This window comes from Vicia villosa, linkage group LG6 (assembly GCF_029867415.1).
Source record: "Vicia villosa cultivar HV-30 ecotype Madison, WI linkage group LG6, Vvil1.0, whole genome shotgun sequence".
Classification (NCBI taxonomy): Eukaryota; Viridiplantae; Streptophyta; class Magnoliopsida; order Fabales; family Fabaceae; genus Vicia; species Vicia villosa.
The window spans coordinates 119721281-119730365 of record NC_081185.1 but is presented as its reverse complement, the minus strand read 5'-3'; the positions used below and the strand labels follow the sequence as shown (position 1 = coordinate 119730365).

Below are 9085 nucleotides of genomic sequence, written 5' to 3'. Positions count from 1 at the left end.
ATTCATACAAAGTTCAAGTTCATACAATTCCTAAAGTTGGAATTCAATTGGAAATTACATGAACAAAAGAAAATACAAAGACATTCTTGAATTCATTCTTCCATCTTCAAGTTTCCATTCTTCATTAAAGTTTCTCCATGCTTTCTTCAAGAATTCTCATGCAACATGAAAAAGAAACAAAAAGGGTGGAATTAGCAAAAGTCAAATAAATAATTCAAAAGCCCAAAGCCCACATGGAGGCCATGTTTTTCCGAAAAAAAAAGGAAAAAAGGAAAAAGAAAAAAGTCAAAAAGTCAAAGGAAGATATATATTATATCATAACTACTACACATTGAAGTTGCTAACTTTATGACATAAAACAATGCTATGTCGTGGAACTTTCTTGCAAGAGTTATGAAGATATTTCCATCCCATGTGCATATTCCTCCATGTGCACAAATTGTGATACTTGGCCATTAAGAAAGTTTAACAACTAAGGAACTTTGGCAATGATTATTTTGGAAAGAATATTCTTTGCAATGATGAAAACTTAGTAACTAAGTGAGCTTAAGGACTAAGCTTGGGTGCAAAAATGACCAAAATTATCCCTCACTTTTTCCTCTATAAATAGAGGAGAGACACACAAAGGGAAAAAACGAAAAAAGAGGGCAAGAGTAACACATAGAATTCTCATACTTCTAAGTGTTATTCTACAAAAAAAGAGAGAAAGAGTGAAAAGGTAGTGGTTCTTCATACCTTACTTGAAGTTCTTCATCTTCAAGCTTTCAACAACTTGAAGTTCCATCTTCAAGTTCTCCCACAATCCAAAGAGGTGTTATGGCATCACCTTCATCAAAAGCCTACAACAACAAGCAAAGTTGTTAGAGAAAAATTGTTACAATCAACAATTTCAAAACTGTTGGTAACAATTCAAACAATTCGGGACAGCATCAACACCAACAAAGCAAAAATTCAGCAACACAACAACGGTTCAGAATCACTCAACAACAACAAATTGCAACAAATTCAGAACAACATCATTCAACAAAGCAGTAGCAGTTCAAAAATTCAGCAACAACAGTTTGCAATAAAGTTTTCCAGAAGCAGTAGAAATCAAAGCACGTACCTTCAACAATAATCCGGCGAACGTCTCCTCGCCGCAGGTAAGTCGTTTCTGCTCTCACACTCGGTATTACTACTAATTGTTACTGCAAAATATGTTGTTTTTGTTCATCATCTGAAAATCAAAATAGAGAGATAATTAGTTTGCTGCTATGTCATAAAAAGAAGAAATTTAAATTAAAAACTAACCATGAGCCATGAGAATCCAAGATTGATAATTGTTATCACTCAACCGTTGTTGTTGTTCACTGAGTAAGTGAAACTCGGTTGACACACAAGTTATCGCTGCTGTTGTTGTTCACTGAGTAAGTGAAACATGAGCTCCCTTGTTGTTTAGCCGAGAGAGAAAACGAGAGAGAGAACCGCGAGATGTTTGAGGGCTTCGTTGTTGTTGTGAGCGGAGAGCAACCGAGAGAGAGCTGAGCCGTCGTTGTTGTTCACTGTGAGAAGAGGAAAATCGAGAACCTGTTATTGTTTGTTGTTTGCGAGCAAGAGAGAACAGAGAGCATCGGAGAGAAAGAGAGAACAACCGAGAGGATGAGAGGAAGTAATTCTCGGTTCTTCCATTTTGTGTTTTTGTTCTTCGTAAACGAGTGAAAGAGAGAGTTAGAAGCACTGCTGCCTCTTTCTCTATTACTTAGGGTTTTCAAAACCCAACCTTGTTTTGTTAAGTGATGGATCCGGGTCACACTGACCCGACCCGGTCCGGTCCTCCTTTTTTTATTTTGTTCAGCTTTTTAACGTTTGGGCCTACACCTTCCAATTCGTTTTTCATACCCCTGGCCCAATTATTCAGGTTTTTTATTAACTATTTCTTTTAAGTTTTCTTTAGAAAATAGTTTTACATAAAAAGACTTAGTATTTTAATTTAATATAGGATTTAGTTTAATTTTCTAATCCTTATTAAAAATGCCAAAAAAATATATTAGATACATATTTAATTTTATGTTTTCTAAATATTTTCACATGAAACTACAAAAAATATATTTTCTTATATTAATTTTGTTTAAGTTTGATGTTTTCATATAATTTTTGTGTAGTTAATCATTTAAATTTTGATTTGATTACTGTTGCACATTACTCGAATTTTCTCACTTTATCCGAGACTTCGAGATTATTTCTCTGTTGTTCTCTGGATTTTGTCTGTTTGTTTGGTCTTCCATTTGCTGTAGAAGTCCTTAAACAATTACTGAGTGATCACGGAATGCTGTAAGCTGTGAGTTTATCCGACGTTCTTTTCTGCTGGTGTGGATGCTCAATAACTGTTGAGATCCCAATTTACTCTAAGCATATCATTTGAGGATTAAGGTAACACCTCAAACTCAGAAATCCAATTTCTCATTCTTCGAGGTAAGCCTAAAACTCCATAACTGTACAAAGGAATTACTTGCCTGTTTTCAATCAACTGTTTTCACAACAGTATTTCAATCATCTGCTTTCATAAACAGTAAATCATTTTTAAGCTGGGCCTCTAATAGAGTGTAAGTCCCAAACACCTTCTCTTCTTAGCTTGTTTTCAAAACTGTATTTTCAAAATCTTCTTTCTGTTTTCAAAACATTCTTCTGGTATTTGAAGGGCATTATTCCCGGTGAAACTCTTCAGATACCTATGTGACCTTTGTCCATCTTCACTTCTTCTGTTTTCAAAAATCATTAACTGTTTATCATAAAGTACATTCAACTATTATCCACCAATTACTGTTGAGGCTCTGTACATACTTCTTCAATGGCCTCCACTCCATCCAGGTTAGGCTTTACAAGCTTTCAATTTACAGTCTTTATTTAAATTACTGTCAAATATAAACTGTGCATATATTAGTTTAGAACTGCGTTTGAGTATAAACCTTAGGACAGTTAAACTATATATATATTATAGGAATATGACCTAGGATTGAGAATGTCTTCCCGGTGAAGGCTCTTTCCTAATTAGAGATCTGTAGTTCAAACCCCCAAGATGAATTATTCCCGGTGAAACATCTTGGCAAAAACCTTAGAATCCAAGTAATAGGACACATCCACCCAAAGAGGAATTATTCCCGGTGAAACCTCTTACCCATTTGCCTAGAGCCAAAATAAGTTCAAAACCACATAAGCTTTCTCTTGTGCTATAACAAGGACCCTCGATTAGCCTCCTCTTGGGCTTTGTACAAGGACCCACAGGCTTCTTAAAAGCATTTCCAGCTTCCTCTTGAGCTTGTATACAAGGACCCATCAGGTTTCTTACAAACATAGGAACAGGTCTTTAGTCACCTTTTAGCCTACCCTGGTGAGTTTCTTCCAATTTAAACCAGACTTTAAACGAGCTAAGTTTGTCTCAATTTCACATTGAGTACATTTTTGGAATGAGAGACATGGACAGTCTCTGTCACCCTTATCTTCATCAATCCTCCTTAGTAGAGTCTAGGATCTATGTTTTGGTCATCCTCAGCATTGAGTCAGCCTTCATCTTGGGCTTTAAACAAAGAGTCTCCACTAGATAATCTTTCTGCCATCCACTTTTCAATCTTAAATTCCCTGGAAAGGGTTAGCCTCCAAAGTCATTTAAAATCAATCCATTCCTTCATTTCAACAAAAAACCCCTGGAAAGGGTTAGCCTCCAAAATTAATAAATAAATAATAGACTTCATTCTCTTAGGTAACAATTTCCCCAAAAGAGTCAAAATCCCTGGAAAGGGTTAGCTTCCAAAAAAAAACATGATAAAAGTCAGTCTTTTAATAGACAAATTCACCAGCTGAATCAAAATCCCTGGAAAGGGTTAGCTTCCAAAAGAAAAACAGTCTTTTTAATCTCCAGTAGAGTTAAAACCAACAAAAACAGTTAGCCTCAACCTTGGGCTTCATACAAGGCACCCAAACAATAAAACTCCCCTGTCAAGAGTCAGCCTCAACCTTGGGCATTGTACAAGGCAGATAATAGAGTCTCCCCCAGTGAGTTCTTCATCACTCAGTAGCCACAACCTTGGGCTTTGTACAAGGCAGATAAACCATATCTTTCATGTGTCAAAGATTCCTAACACTTAGGATCTTTTCCCCATATAGTCATCCATACTTAATTCATTTAAGAGTCCGCCACAACCTTGGGCTTTGTACAAGGCAGAAAATAATGTTTTCCCTAGCTAGAGTCAGCCACAACCTTGGGCTTTGTACAAGGCACATAAAATAAAGTCATTCATTCAATTATCCTCAACAGTCAGCCACAACCTTGGGCTTTGTACAAGGCACACAAATAGAGTCTCCCTAAACAGAGTCAGCCTCAATTCTGGGCTTTGTACAGAACACAAAAATACCCTGTAATTAACCCCCAGTGGAGCCATCTCCCAGAGTCAAATAATACATTAATTAATCAATCAAAAAGCCTCAAGCTTGGGCCTCATACAAGCCAGCTAAAGTCAAATCTTTCATACAGTAGATAGACATAGCTTATCTCTATAGAGAGATATTTTTTACTACTCTACCACATTCAAACAAACAAACATTTCAATTTCAATTTCAATCAAAGTCTCCCATTTAGGACTCTGAAAGACATGCTCTGGCACATCCCCAGACTTGTACACTTTCCCTAATTTGGACGAGCATTTTTCTTTCATTTAAGAGGCATCTGACTGGCATACTTGTACACCCAAGTAAGGTCCCCCTCTTGAATGAAATGAATCCAGTTATTCTGTCACTCTTTCAAAATGTTTGTGGTAGAATAGTACAAATACCTCTCTGTAGAGATAATTTCATGTCTCTTTACTGTAAACAGAGATTTAATTCCAAGCTTCAACCTTGAGCTTCAAGCAAGGCACCAAAAAACAATTAATTTCCCTAGTTAGTTCCCCGAACTACATTAAGCTCTGACTTCCACTAGGGATATGTAGGCATGAGGTTCACAAGGAATCTCAGCGAGCTAATAAAATACCAAAAATAGTCAGTCTGTCTATCTGTCTGTCTTTCTTCAATCAATTCAATTCCTTCTCCTAACACAAAGGAGAAACTTTCCCAATCATTAGCAATAAACACAAACACAATGACACAGAGAAGGTTCCTGTAGAGTACTACAGATATGTAGGGTGTTTAAACACTTCCCTATGTATAACCGACCTCCCGGACTCCAGAATTTCTAGTCTAGGTGTAAATCCCCACACTTAGCAAACTCCTAGGGTTTAGTTGAGATCTTTTTTCCCCTTTCCTACTCGTAGGACAAATAAGAAAGTTCGTGTGATATCGTAGGAAGAACTGAAATAAAATTCATCCCACCACGGGCGCATTCTCCTTCCAAATTTCGCGTGAAGGGTCTAGCGTGCCGTCCTCCCAAGTGAAACGGGGAGGTAAAAGAAAACGACACCACAGCTTGACCCTTGCAATCGATTGCTTACTGAACCAGAAGAAAAAATCACATGTTTCTTGCATAAAACCAGTTCCAAAAGAGTTCTAACTCATCCATAGGTTCCCCAACAATCCAAATACGAATCCCATCATAATTTAACATTCCATGGCATACAAAAGCATCAAAAGAACACAGATTTCATCCATAAAATCAACAAGCAAAGTATTGGTCATAATCTAAACCCTTAATCATGCTAGGTTCCAAAATTCTACCCCAAGTTCCTAACTAATGGAACTCACTTGATAAGATATTCTAATTCTGCTTATGATCGCTTGTGCCGCTCCAAAGCTCGATAATTCGCACGCAGATTTTCTGCATAATTCAGCTTCAGACCCCCAACTTTAAACACACATTCCAACCTCAAAACAAACATCCACCTAACAAAATTAGTGTCTAAACTGAAGGAAATTTTGTGTAGATTCCAGAAAATCAAGATTCATATCGATACAAGTTACAGAGAAAAAGTTATCACCTGTTTAGTAGAGGCTAGTCATGGAATCCGAATTTTGCACCCTTCATCAATTTCTTAGAACACCCATTCATGTTTCTTAGTTCTCAAACCCTAAATCTCTTTAAGTATAGATGGAGATGAATATTGATGATCGCTTAAATCTCTTGGTAGTAATCCACTTTTATGGTAGCTTGCTTCACTTGGATGTGAAGATTCTTCAAAGATTCACACATGCAACCCATTTGATCAAGCAAGATGAACTCTTCCTCCCTCTCCTTCCCATTCACGTTTCCTCTCTACTTCTCTCTCACAATTCTGATTTTTTTTGTAACAAATGAATGGTACCAAGTTATTCTACCAAACAACCCCTTACTACACTTATTCAAGTGGAATTGACCACCTTGTCCTTTAACTATGTATAAACTACAAGTTTGCCATTTGGTCTAATTTCAACTAACTTCTTTGATTCCAACCAATCTTCTCTTAACAACTCATAATATATATACACTTATGCTTAGATAATTAGGGATGTTACATATAAAATGGGAAAGAATAATTTTTTCTTGAAATAAATAACACACACATATATAAGGGAAATGATCAAATGACACTAATGTGTCAAATATAGTAATATTACACCTCTATGAACTCTTTACCTCATACCCATATAATAAAATCCACCGTTGGATTGAAAGTTATAATGAGATAGATCATATCTATAAAATTTAACATTAATCGAAAATCAATTTATATGTCAACGAGATGCATAAAAACTAACATATTACAAAACTTCGACAAAACCGTTAGTTTTAATAATTCTCTTTAACATATCAAATGATTTCCAATTGATGTTAAATTTTATGGACATGATCTATACGATGTTACCTTTTAATTAATCCAACGGTGGATTTTGTAATAGATATATAAGTAAAAAGTTATCGGAGGCGTCATGTTACTTAGTTTGACACCTAGGTGTCATTTGATCCTGACCTATATATATATATATATATATATATATATATATATATATATATATATATATATATATATATATATATATATATATATATAACTTTTCACCTCATATCCATAAAAAAATTCCTCCGTTGGATTGAAAGTTATTATGATATAGATCATATCTATAAAATTTAGCATCAATCGGAAATCATTTGATATGTCAACAAAATACATAAAAACTAACGTCTTACAAAACTTCGACAAAACCGTTAATTTTGATCATTCTCGTTAACATATAAAATGATTTCCAATTGATGTTAAAATTTATGAACATGATCTATACGATGTTAGCTTTCAATCCGACACGTTGGATTTTGTTATACGGATATAAGTAAATAGTTATCTGAAGTATCATCTAACTAAGATTGATACCTTGGTGTCGTTTGATCCCGACCCATACACACACACGGAAATATATATGTAAGAGTATTTTTCTCAAAAAAACTATCTTTTCTACCATATTTCCTTTTTTTTTCTTATATATATATATATATATATATATATATATATATATATATATATATATATATATATATATATATATATATATATATATATATATATATTAAATAACATATAATTGAAAAATATTACCGTATCGACCATAACTACAAATATTGAGATTAATCTATAATCGATATTTTAATTTATCTAAATTGTGAACCTTAAAAAATATGAAAAAGAGACCATAATTGTTTTCATATCTAATCATTTTTTTTTAATTATAAAAATTGTGAAACATATATAATATCAAAGAGTAACTAAAATAGTTTGAATTTGAAAAGAGGGAATCAAGTGTAGATAAGCCTATTTAATTGTATAAAACAACCACCATATATATGACATAATATATTTGAATAACTTTTTGTGATATTTTACAAACTACATTAGAAATTTTTACAATAAAAATTTGACTTTCAAAATATATATTGACAGATTGAATTTTCTTTAAATATCTTTATTAAATGAATGACACCAACTTATAAAATACGAAAGAACAAATTTTTCTTATTTTGAAGTAAATAATATATATATATATATATATATATATATATATATATATATATATATATATATATATATATATATTGTACTTGTATTTCTCTAAACAACTATCTTTATATACCATATTTATTTTTTTATCTTATTTATATATTATTTTATTATTCAATGACATATATATGAGGAGAGATTAAATTACACACTAGATCGTTATACCCAAACTTACACTCGCGACATATCATTATGTCAGATAAATATTTTTTTTATATTAAACCGTTGAATTGAAAAATATTATCATATAAATTATAACTACAAATATTGATATTAATCTATATTCAATTATTTTAATAGTCCATGAAACTTTAAAAAAATGAAAAAGAGACCGTTATTGTTTGAATATCGACTTTCAGAATTTGCAGAAACTAATTCCTCATGTAAAGAGAAAACACAATAGGCGGCAAATGACACCCTCAATTTTTTATTTAAAAATATTTTGTCTTAAAACATTTTATTTATTTATATGATAAATACATATAGGTTATACAATGTTATGGATTAACATATATTAATAAATAAACAATTATTAAATTATGTGTTTAAAAAATAAATATGTTTGTACATTTCTAACAACATGTCATGAATATTATTCAAAAATTTATAAATATTCTAATTTATAAATTTCATAACAAAATTTCGCTATAAATAATGTTCTATTAATCACCTTTTGTAGGGTGAGTAATAAGCGAGATTTTAGACTTAACAAAGTTGTGAATTTGAATTGAGTTTTAGAAGAGCGATGGGTGCAAGTCAAATTAAAAATTGTGTTATGATGATCTTGGTGATAAGTTTAGTTATAGTACAAATTGAGAGCATCGCTCAATCTCAAGAATTTAAGTTAAACAAAATTAATGAGCCTTGGTGCACAATGAGGTGCGAGGTGGTGTGTGGATATCCCTCTACTCCCCATTTTCAAGAGTGTATGGCAGATTGTAGAAAAACAAAATGTAAACAACAACATTGATACGATTCTTTGCATGACCAAGGTTATTTTGTTTAACTTTATTTCACCAAAAATTTTATTTACCTTGTAACACCCCATACATAATTGACTAGTATATTATGCATGAAATGTTAAATATGATACT

General features: G+C 32.7%; 1 long non-coding RNA gene across 1 annotated transcript; it reads right to left on the bottom strand.

The window, feature by feature from the left end:
- Positions 1 to 232: 232 nt before the first annotated feature.
- Positions 233 to 1707, bottom strand: LOC131612211 (uncharacterized). Its single transcript, XR_009287319.1, has 3 exons — positions 1291 to 1707; positions 1106 to 1216; positions 233 to 839 (listed from the first exon to the last, which is right to left on the bottom strand). It is a non-coding gene; the product is annotated as an uncharacterized LOC131612211 (long non-coding RNA).
- Between the last annotated feature and the right edge of the window lie 7378 nt (positions 1708 to 9085).